Here is a 9,955-nt window from a genome sequence, read left to right on the forward strand (position 1 = left end):
CTGCTCACGCTGTCCCTCTCTCTCTCCTAGAAATAAAACATTAAAAAAATACTTAAATACAAGCAAACATACACAATAACAGCAATATGTCAAAAATGGCAATGCTCAGGTGGAAGGGGAACTGGGGAAGAATCAGATCCAGGGTTGTTATATTATCAAGTATGTCCAGGTTTTAACCAACAAATTACCAGATATGTCAACAAACAGCAAAATATGACCCATACTCAGGGGAAAAAGCAGTCAATAGAAATATTTTCTGAGTGAGCCCAGATATTCTGTTCAGTAACACTTCAAAAGCAGCTACTATAAATATATTCAAAGGATTAAAAGAAATCATGTTTAAAGAATTAAAAAAAAATATGGTGGCAATGACTCAACAAAAAGGAAAGTTCAATATAAAAACAAATTTAAAAAACATAAGAGCCAAATCAAATTCTAGAGTTGAAAAGTACAATATTAGAAATGAAAAATTCAGTAGATGGGCCCAATAGTGAATATGGAAGAGCATAAGAATCGGTAAAATTAAAACATAGGTCAACAGAAATGAACAAGAACAGAGAAGAAAAAGTTTGAAAAAAAAATGAAGAGAGCCTCAGAGACCTATGTGGTAACACCAAATATACCAACATACACCTAATGGGACTACCAGGAGAAAAGAACAGAGAAAAGGGCAGAAAAAAGTATTTGAAGAAATAACAGTTTAAAAACTCCCAAATCTGATAAAAACCTATGGATTCAAAAAGCTCAAAAATCCCACATAGGATAAACACAAGAGTTCTGCATCTAGAGATGTCAGATTCAAAGATAGATCAAGTCAAAGAAACTCCTGAAAATGAGGAGGAAAAACAAGACAATTGTTGATGAACTTCTCATCAGATATAATGGAGGTTGGAAGGCAGTGGAATGCCATATTTGCACCCATCCCCCCACCCACCTTCCCTCTGGTAACCATCAGTTTGTTCTCTACAGTCAGGAGTTTATTTCTGGGTTTGTTTCTCTCTCCTTCCCTCTGAACCCCCACTTTGCTTGTTGGTTGTTTCTTAAATTCCACATATTCACAATATAAGTGAAATCATATGGTTATTTGTCTTTCTCCAACTGACTTATCTTGCTTAGCATTATACTTTCTAGATCCACCCGTCTTGTTGCAAATGGAAAATTTTATCCTCTCTCTCTCTCATTCACACACACACACACATGCACACACACACACACACACACACACACACACCATGTTTACCATCTATTCATGGGCACTTGAGCTGCTTTCATAATCTGGCTACTGTAAATAATGCTGCTATAAACAGAGTGCATATATCCCTTTGAATTTATGGTTTTGTATTTTGGGGGTAAATACTCAGCATTCCTGTGATTACTGCATCACAGGGCAGTTCTGTTTTTAACTTTTTGAGGAACCTCCGTACGGTTTTCCACAGTGGCTTCACCAGTTTGCACTCTCACCAGCAGTGCAAGAGAGTTCCTTTTTCTCGACATCCTCTCCAATATCTGTTGTTTCCTGTGGTTTTGATTTTGATCATTCTAACAGGTATGAGCTGATTATCTCACTGTAGTTTTGATTTGCATTTCCCTGATGATGAGTGATGTAGAGCATCTCTTCATGTGTCTATTGGCCATATGCATGTCTTCATTGAAGAAATGTTTTTTCATGTCTTCTTCCCATTTTTAATTGGATTTTTTGTTTTTTCGGTTGTATAAGTTCTTTATATATTTTGGATACTAATCTTTTACCAGAGATGTCATTTGCAAATATCGTCTCCCATGCTTTTAGTTTTGTTGATTGCTTCCTTTGCTGTGCAGAAGTTTTTTATTTTGATATAGTCCCAATAGTTTATCTTTGCTTTTGTTTTCCTTGCCTCAGGAGACATATCTAGAAAAAAACAGTTGATACATCCAATGTCAGAGAAATTACTTCCCGTGCTCTACTCTAGGTCTCATATTTAGGTCTTTAATCCATTTAGAATTCACTTTTGTGTACGGCATAAGCCAGGGGTCCAGTTGCAGTCTTTTGCGCGTAGTTGTCCAGTTCTCTCAACACCATTTATTGAAAAGGCTGTCTTTTCCTCATTGCATATTCTTTCCTCCTTTGTCAAAGATTACTTGATCATAAACATGGATTTATTTCTGGGCTTTCTATTCCATTCCACTGATCTATGCGCTTGCTTTGGTGCCAGTACCATACTGTTTTATTACTACAGCTTTGTAGTAGGACTTGAAAGCTAGAATTGTGATACCTCCAGCTTTGGTTTTCTTTTCAAGATTGTTTTGGCTATTGAGGTTTTCTGTAGTTCCATACACATTTTAGGATTGTTTGTTTGAGTTTTGTGAAAAATGTTTTGATAGGGATTGCATTACATCTGTAGGCTATTTTAGGTAGTATAGACAGTTTAACAATATTTGTTCCTCCAATTCATGAGTATGGAGAATCTTTCCACTTGTTTGTGTTGCCACTATCTTTCATCTAAGTTTTATAGTTTTCAGAATATAGGTCTTTCACCTCCTTGGTTAGTTTATTCTGATGTATTTTATTATCTTTGATAAAAACTGTAAATGCTTTCTTAATTTCCCTTTCTGTTACTTCATTATTGGTATATATAAATGCCATAGATTTCTAAACATTGATTTGTATCCCGCTACCTTACTGAACTCATTTATCAGTTTATCATTTATCACTTTGTGGTAGGGTCTTTAAGGTTTTCTATAGATAGATAAATAGATAGATAGATAGTATCATGTTGTCTGCAAACAGTGAGAGTTTTACTTTTTGTTTACCAGTTTGGATGCCTTTTGTTCTTTTCTCTTGTCTGACTGTTGTAGCTAGGGCTTTCAGGAGTATTTTAAATAAAAGTGGTAACAGTGGATATCCCCTTGCCTTATTCCTGACCTTAAGGGAAATGCCCTTAGATTATCACCATTATGATGTTGGTAGGCTTTTTCTTCATATATGGCTTTTATTATGTTGAGGTATGTTCCCTCTAATCTTACTTTGTTGAGGGTTTTTTTTTAATCATGAATGGATACTGTACTTTACCCAAAGATTTTTCTTCATCTATTGAAATGATCATATGGTTTTTATCCCTCCTTTTATTGATGTGATGTATCACACTGACTGCAAATATTGAACCACCCTTGCATCCCAGGAATAAACCCCACTTGACTGTGGTGAATGATTTTTTAAATGTGTTGTTGGATTTGGTTTGCTAATATTTTGTTACGGATTTTTTAATCTATGTTCATCATAGATAATGGCCTGTAATTCTCTTTTTTGTAGTGTCTTTATCTGGGTTTAGTATCAGGGTAATGCTGGCTTCATAGAATGAACTAGGAAGTTTTCCTCTCTCTTTGATTTTCTGGAATAGTTTGAGAAGAACAGGTTCAAAATATTTGGTAGAATTCCCCTCTGAAGCTGTTTGGCCCTGGAATTTTGCTTCCTGGGAGTCGTTAAATTACTGACTCAATTTCATTGCTGGTAATCAGTCAGTTCAAAATTTCTATTTCTTCCTAGTTCAGTTTTGGAAGGTTGTATGTTTATCGGAATTTATTCATTTCTTCTGGGTTGTTCAATTTGTTCACATGTAACTATGCATAATATTGTCTTTTGTATTTCAATAACCTTTTGTATTTCTGTGGTATCAGTTGTTAACTTTCCCCCTTCACTTCTGTTATTATTTATTTGAGTCTTCGCTCTCTCCCTCTCTATCTTTTTTTCTTGGATGAGTCTGGCTAAAGGTTTATAGATTTTGTTGATCTTTTCAAAAAACCAGATCCTGGTTTCATTGATTTGTTTTTGTTTCGTTTCTAACCTATTTATTTCTGCTTTAATTTTTATTATCTTCTTCCTTCTATTGGTCTTGGATTTTGCCTGTTGTTCTTTTTCTGGTTCCTTTAGATGTAAGGTTGTGTATTTGGGATATTTCTTGCTTCTTGAGGTAGACCTGTATTGCTATCAACTTACCTCTTAGAATAGCTTTTGCTGAATTCCAAAGATTTTTGGACTACTGTGTTTTCATTTTCATTTGTTCTTTTTTAAAATTTCATCTTTGATTTCTTGGTTGACTTATTCATTGTTTAGTAGCATGTTATTTAACCTCTGTGTATTTATGTGCTTTCCAGGTTTTTTTCTTGCCATTGATTTCTAGTTTCACAGTGTGGTCAGAAAGGGTGCATGGTAGGACTTCAGTCTTTTTGCATTTGTTGAGACTTGTTTTGTGGTTTAATATATGATATATTCTGGAGGATGATCCATGTATACTTGAAAAGAATGTGTGTTCTGCTGTTTTAGGATGAATGTTCTGAAAATATCTGTTGGATCCATCTGGTCCAATGTATCATTCAAAGCCACTGTTTCCTTGTTGATTTTCTGCTTGAATGATCTATCCATTGGTGTTAAGTGGGCGTCAAAGTCCCCTACTACTATTTGTATTACTATCAATTATTTCTTTTATGTTTGTTATTAACTGTTTTACATATCTGGGTGCTTCCATGTTGAGTGCATAAATATTTACATTTGTTAGATCTTCTTGTTGTATTGTACCATTTATGATTATATAATGTCTTTCTTTGTCCCTTGTTACTGCCTCTGTTTTAAAGTTTATTTTGTCTGATATAAGTATTGTTACTCCAGTTTTCTTTTCACTTATATCTGCATGATAGAGAATTCTCCATCCATTCACTTTCAGTCTGCATGTATCTTTAGGTCTGAAACAAGTGTCTTATAGGCTAGAAGAATATATTGTTGGGTTTTAACATATATAGATTATATATTTGTGTATATTTCATTATATTATTTTGTATAAGTTTATATATTTATATAAACACAAAAGGGGAAGAAAGTTGAGCTACATTAAAACAAAATTACTAAATTTTATCAGAATTAAGATAGTATTGGGGCACCTGGATGGCTCAGTTGGTTAAGTGTCTGACTCTTGGTTTTGGCTCAGGTCATGATTCACTGTTCGTGGGTTCAAGCCTCATGTCGAATTCTGTGCTAGCAGTGCAGAGACTGCTTCGGATTTTCTCTCTCCCTCTCTCTCTTTGCCCATCCCCTGCTCACATGCGTGCTTTCTCTCAAAATAAAGAAAATTTACTTAAAAAAAAAAAAAAAGAATCAAGATAGTATTACTCTGAAATAGACTGTTCAGAAACAAAGTCGCTACTATAAGCCTTAGAACAATCAATAAAAAAGTAACTAAAAAGCCAAAAGAAGATTAAAAAAATAAACAGATGAGTTAAAATGATCAACTAAAAAAGTTTAACATAAAAGAAATATAATTTTGAAGTACAAATTTAATGAAAGAAATAAAGAATGAAAGAATGTAAAAATAAAAGAAACATGAGATATATAGAAAGCAAACAAACAGCAAAATGGTAAATGTAAATTCAGTTATATTAATAATTACACTAAATGTGAATGGACTAAACACTTCAAATCAAAAGGCAGTGATTGTCTGACTTTAATTTTTAAAAAATTCAACTACATGCTATCTACAAAAAACAAACCTTATATGCCATATAAACAGTGGCCATAAGAGAGTTAGCAAAGGTATATTACTATAAAGACAGGATAGGGTTTATACACACACACACACACTTTATTATCAAGTTAGTTAGCATACAGTGTATATATAGGGTGCTCTTGGTTTTGGGAGTAGATTCCTGTGATTCATCACTTACATACAACACCCAGTGCTCATCCCAGCAAGTGCCCTCCTCAATGCCTATTGAAGGGGAATAGGAAAGGAACCCCCTTTCCCCCCTATGTTTTCCCCTCCCTTCCCCTGTGGTCTTCTGTTAAGTTTCTAACGTTCCACATATGAGTGAAAACAGGATATCTTTCTCTGACTAACTTACTTCACTTAGCAAAATATCTTCCAGATCTGTCAACATTGTTGCAAGGACAGGATAGATTTTAAGATAAAAAATGTTATTGTTGACAATAAGGTTACATTTCATAATGGTAAAAAGTAAATAATCCATGGGTCAAAAAAGAAATCAAAGGGGAAATTAGAAAATATTTCAAATTGAAGGAGAAGTAAAACATAATACAGAAAAATTTATGAATGCACTTAAAGTAGTGCTTAGAGGGAAAAATTATACTTTTAAACAGATATATAGGAAATAAAGGNTATATATGCATATATAATATATAAAATTAAACCCAAAGCAAGCAAAAGGAAATAAAAAAATGCAAATAGTAAAATAACATATCAAGAAAATCAATGAAATAAAAAGTTAGTTCTTTGAAACCTTTAGTTTAACTATGATACAAACGGACAGGAATATAAAAGGGGAGATCAGTGTTGACCCTACAAATTAAAAGGATCATAAGGGAATGTGAAGAACAACTCTGTGCTAACAAATCAGGAAATTTATATAGAATAGAAAGAAAAAAATACAAGAAAGAAATTACTGAAAATGTCTCAAGAAGAATAGAAAATCTAAATAAACCTAGAATAAGAAATTGAATTAGTAATTCAAAATATTGTCTCAATAAATATCCTAGGTCCAGATGGCATCATTTGTCAATCACATCAAACATTTAAAGAAGAAATGGTACTAGTATTTTACAAATTCTTCCAGAAATTGAAAGGAGACAACTTGCCAATTCATTCTGAGTCCAAAGACAATGACATCACAAGAGATGAAAACTAAAACTCAGTATCGTTCACGAATACGGATGAAAAATCCATAAACAAATGAGGGGGGAATCAAATCCAACAATATAAATCCAACGCTTTGATAAAAACATTCAACAGGGGCACCTGGGTGGCTTAGTCGGTTATGTGTCTGACTCTTGATTTTGGCTCAGGTCATCATCTCACGGATAGGCCAACATGGGATTCTCCTTCTCCTCCTCTCTGTCCCTCCCTCATTCACGCTCTCCCTCTTTCAAAATAAACAAATAAATAAACTTAAAAACAGCAACAACAGGGGCGCCTAGGTGGCTCAGTCTGTTAAGCGTCTGACTTCGGCTCAGGTCATGATCTCACAGTTTGTGAGTTAGAGTCCCGGGTCAGGCTCTGTGCTGACAGCTCAGAGCTTGGAGCCTGTTTTGGCTTCCGTGTCTCCCTCTCTCTGCCCCTCCCCTGCTCACAGTCTGTCTGTTGGTCTCTCTCTCAAAACTAAACATTAAAAAAATTCAAACAACAACAAAACACAGTCAACAAACCAGAAATAGAAGGGAACTTCTTCAACCCGACAAAGGGTATCTACGATAACCACAGAGCTAATAAGTATCTTACTTCACAATAAAAGATTCACAGCTTAGGGGCAACTGGGTGGCTCAGTCGGTTAAGCGTCCGACTTCGGCTCAGGTCATGACCTCACAGTTTGTGAGTTTGAGCCCCGCATCAGGCTCTGTGCTGACAGCTAGCTCAGAGCCTGGAGCCTGCTTCAGATTCTGTGTCTCCCTCTCTCTCTGACCCTCCCCTGCTCACGCTGTCTCTCTCTCAGAAATAAATAAAACATTTTATTTATTTTTAAATAAAACATTTTAAAAAATTATAAAAAAAAGATTCACAGCTTCCCTCTAAGATCAGAAATAAGGTAAAGAGGTCTACTGTGATCATGTCTGTTTAAATTTTACTGGAGGTCCTGTCACTGGAAAAACACCAAAAAAAGAAAGAAAGAAAGAAAAACAAGAAGGCATCTAAACTGAAGAAAAAATAAAACTGGTTTTATTTGCAGATAACATGATCCTCTATATAGAAAATCCGAAGGATACACAAAAATACTGCTGGAACTAATAAACAGGTTTATCAGGGTTGCAAGATACCAGCTCATTACACAAAAACTCGTTGTTTTTCTATATACCAGCAATGAAAAATCTGAAGATGTAATTAAGCATTCACAACAGAATCAAAAAAGAATAAAATATATGGAGAATAAATTTAATGGAACTGTAAGATGTATAGGCTGCAAACTACAAAACAATGCGGAGATAAATTAGAGAAGATTTAAACAGAAGAACATTTCATATTCATTAACTGGAAAACTTAATGTTAAGATGGCAATTCTCCCCATAGTGACCTAGAGATTAAATGCAATCCCAGTTAAAAGTAGGATCTTCATTTATCACTGATGGGAATGTAAAATGGAACAGGCACTTTGGAAAACAGCTTGGCCGTTTCTTATTATTTTTTAAAGTTTATTTATTTTTGGGAGAGACAGACAGACTGACCATGAGCAGGTAAGGGTCAGAGAGAGAGGGAGACAGAAAACCTCAAGCAGGCTCTGCATAGTCAGCTCAGAGCCCAAGGTGGGGTTCAAACCCACTAACCCTTGAGAATATGACTGGAGCCGAAATCAAGAGTCAAACGCTTAACCGCCTAAGCCACCCAGGCACCCCTCTTATGTATTTACACAAAGGAAATGAGAACATTTCTTCACACAAGGACTTACATGCCAATCAATATTAATAGCAGTATGACAGCCCAAAACTGGGGCCAAATCCACCAACCAGTGAGTGGATAAACAAACCGTGGTCCACCTATACAACAGAATAAAAAGGAACAAACTCACTACTTTATTAACACACAGATAAACCTCAAAAACATTATGCTAAGGGAAAGATGCCAGACAGAAAAGACCCCAGAATGTATGACACCATTTACAAACAATTTTGGCATAGACACATTTATAGAGCCTGAAAGCACTGCAGTGGTTGCTCAGGTCTGGGAGTAGAATGTGGGATTGGCTGTGAACAGTTCAATCTCTCTTGAGGTCATGAGATGTCCTAAAACTGGGTTACGGTGGTCAATGCACAACAGTGAAATTTACTAAAAAATCCCTGAATTACATATAGCAGTCCCCCTTTATCCACAGGTTCACGTACCTCTGGTCAACTGCTGTCTGGAAGCAGCTGACCCTCCTTCCGACATAATGTCAAAAGGTCAATATAATAGCCTAGAGCTATGTCACAATGCCTATGTCATTCACCTAACTGCACATCGTCACGTAGGCGTTTTATCACCATCATCATTTTATTGTCACAAGGATGAATACAGTGCAACACTTTGAGAGAAAGAGAGAGACCACATTCATATAAGTTTTATTTCAGTATAATTATTCTACTTTTATTATCAGTTGTTGTGAATCTCTTGCTAAGCCTAACTTATAATTTAAACCCTATTCCCTGAAACGAATACTACACAGTATGTTAACTAACCAGAATTTATTCATTTTTTTAATGTTTATTTAATTTTGAGAGGGAGACAGAGACAGAATGTGTACAGGGGAGGAGCAGAGAGAATGGGAGACACAGAATCTGAGCAGGGTCCAGGCTCTGAGCTGTCCGCACGGAGCCTGACGTGGGGCTCAAACTCACAGACTGTGAGATCATGACCTGAGCCAAAGTTGGTCACCCAACTGACTGAGCCACCCAGGCACCCCAAATGGAATTTAAATGAAAGAAAAAAAGCTTAAAAAATTTTAAACATAAACCCTATCAGAGGTGTGTATGTACAGGAAAACACATACTATATATAAGGTTGGGTACTAGCTACAGTTTCAGGCCTCTACTGGGGTCTTGAACATACCACACCCCCTGTGGATAATGAGGGATTGCTGTACTCATCATAGGTGAATTTTATGGTATGGAAATTATGCCTCACTGCAGCTGTTATAAAAGCTGTCACCTCAGAACATAAGCAATTTATAATACTCCAAGCTGTATTCTGATTTTATGTCGTATGGTTTCTTCCCTTGCTATTTAGTTTTTCATTTATCCACATATATAAACTATCACTTATTCAAAGAAATACAGAAAAACTGACATTTCTTTCTCTCTCTTTTTTTTTTTAGTATCAGTATTTCATTTAACTTTGATTCATTTGGAAATTCCTATAATGTATGGAATGAGGTATTGGCTTATAACAATAAGCCATGAAACAATTTTTGGAACTGCTACCTTGTTCTATAGTTTTCTTCCTCATTTTTC

The 9,955-nt window shown here is 35.4% G+C and overlaps 1 protein-coding gene across 1 annotated transcript in view; it reads right to left on the bottom strand.

The window, feature by feature from the left end:
* The window catches only part of NLK (nemo like kinase), a 168,432-nt gene that overhangs the window by 86,092 nt on the left and 72,385 nt on the right, over positions 1–9,955 (bottom strand). The window lies entirely within an intron of this gene.

This window comes from Crocuta crocuta, unplaced genomic scaffold (genome assembly GCF_008692635.1).
Source record: "Crocuta crocuta isolate KB4526 unplaced genomic scaffold, BGI_CrCroc_1.0 scaffold149, whole genome shotgun sequence".
Lineage (NCBI taxonomy): Eukaryota > Metazoa > Chordata > Mammalia > Carnivora > Hyaenidae > Crocuta > Crocuta crocuta.